Here is a 2,441-nt window from a genome sequence, read left to right as displayed (position 1 = left end):
TGGACTATAACAAAACCTCCCACTGGAGGACCACTGGTCTGATCCAGCAGGGCTCGTCTTATATTCTAATGAAACAAATGCAATTTGTTCTTCATTTCATTCAGACGTATTGACCAACCTTGTGGGCTCACCAAGTCTGCAGCCTCTTCCTTCAATGGCTAGTTTTCACTTAAAACAGGATTGGCAGAATTCATTTTCCTTAAGAGGCCTGCAGCGACTGCCCTGCGACGCCGTTCCCCCCTGCCCTTGTACCTACCCAGACCTCAGCCAGGCCCAACAGCAGGTTCACAGCAACATGTCTGCCCACTGCTTTCCGTGCAGACCCCAAGCATCCCTTCTCTGGATCCAGGACAAATCACGTGCAGCCCACCTTAGGGTTGCCGGTCTCCAGGTGGCACCTGGAGATCTCCTGGAATTACAACTGATCTCCGGATGGCCAAGATCAGTGCCCCTGGAGAAAAGGGCTGCTTTGGAGGATGGTTCTATGGCCTTATACCCTGATGAGATCCTGTTCCTGCCCTCCCTAGATGTTACCCCAAAACCTCCAGGAATTTCTCAACCTAGGCCCCTGCCACAGCGGGGGGGGGGGAGTACGGCCAAAGTGCGGCTTTTCAAAGCTGCACCAAAAGAGACATGCGGCGGTGGGATCACATAGATTCCATGAACAGCCGTGCAGTTCCTCCCAGGCACAATCAGATGCCGGGGGGAAGCCACTGAAAGGAGAGCGAGGCAGCCGAGCGTGCGCAGTTCGGCCGGGAGCCTCGATTGCTCCTGCAAACGAGCACGCCGGCGATCTCAATGCCGCGCTTGCTGCGGTGCTGCAGGTAAGTCCTACCAGTTAGTAGGTTCTTTTTCGCACGGCATTTTCGTTCTGAAGGGACGGATCGAGAACAGGTGCGCGCCGATTCCCAGATATTGCGGTGGGATCGCGCCCGTTTGCTGCGCCCCGATCCGTCCCTCTTCCGGGCCAAAACCTCTCGTGTGACCGGGGCCCTAGAGTTGCCAATCCTAGTCCACCTCCTTGATGCCCTCTCCTGAGTCATCAAATGTTTCATTTCTCAACTGTCAGAAGTAGATCGTTTCATAGTAGTAGGCTTGCAATCTGAGCCAGACACTGTCTCCAAGCATACCTGTCCCCCCCACACACACATCCTTGGATCCAGCTTCAGTGGGAAGAAGAGGAAGAGGAAGAAGAAGAGGAGGAGGAGATTGGATTGGTATATGATATGTGGTGATCCAGACCTCAATTTGGGGTTCAGAGCTTTCCAACTCACTGTCCTTAGTGTTTCTGAATAACACACGAATAAGTAACGAATAAGGAATGAATAAGGAAGAGCGAATAAGGAACCAACTTCAGCCTCCTTTTTTTATCTGCTGCAGCTGCTCACCCGAGAGGTGTCTAGGAAGCCCTCCCTACCTGTGGGGCTGCTGGAAGAAGTGTGTGTGTGTGTGGGGGGGTGATGGTCAGGGCTACGAATCAGCCAATATCCAATTCCCTACTGTTTTATCTGCCCTGTGGCAGAGCTGTCAATGATCCAATCGTCCTAAATAATTGGGCCGGGCGTGAGCTAGCGGACACAACCCTAGCTGCCTAGTAATCTCTCTTCACAGCCTTGGCTGCCATCTCATAGGATCTCATAAACGTCCTACAAGAGGTTCTTGAAACTCTCCCGGCTAATATAACCACGCCTACTATACAAATACCAACCAATAAGGTTGTACGGATAAGGACCAATCACAAGTGTTCCCTCTCATGGAACTGGCTGTTGGTGATTGGTCGGCTCTTCCTGGGCTACCAATTACAATTGAAGGATTAGGATCCTAGCCCAGGATGAAAGCTTCACATAGTGATTCAATGAGTGAGTTCACATACATACATTGTCCGATTGAATACACCACACAAAGTATCCATATAAATTATCCCTCCTTAATACATAAGACAACATACAGTTCAAGCACTGAATTCCTTAACCACTGGCAAATCCATTTACAACCGCCTAAACGGGGTTGGGGCGGGACATTTACACGAACCTTCAGGGCATAGTGGTCCGACCATGGTACCGCTTTTGCAGTAATCCGGTCCACCGTAATCCCCGCTGTGAAGATTAAATCGATTAAGTAGACATATTACTTTAAGCCCTTAAAAGAAAAAAAGAAGACATGCTTATTTTTCGAAACAAACTCCAAATACCTAACACTGCAGGTATGTCAGCTAAATACAGGTGGCCTTTTCACTATTATCAGTAATAATATAACATAAATTTCAAACATATAATTACTAGCACAGCCATTTAACCTATTAACATGATGCTTAGAAAAATAAAACAGGTTTAATTTAATATAATATTAAGATTCTAACCTTTCAATGTTTCCTTCACGTTTCTATTCATTTTGCACTACTGCTCCCTCTTTGATGTAACATATTTTATATACTCCTTTTC

Source organism: Gekko japonicus, unplaced genomic scaffold (genome assembly GCF_001447785.1).
Source record: "Gekko japonicus isolate JY-2015 unplaced genomic scaffold, Gekko_japonicus_V1.1 scaffold99, whole genome shotgun sequence".
In the NCBI taxonomy this organism is placed as follows: Eukaryota; Metazoa; Chordata; class Lepidosauria; order Squamata; family Gekkonidae; genus Gekko; species Gekko japonicus.
Note: the sequence above shows the minus strand (reverse complement) of the source record.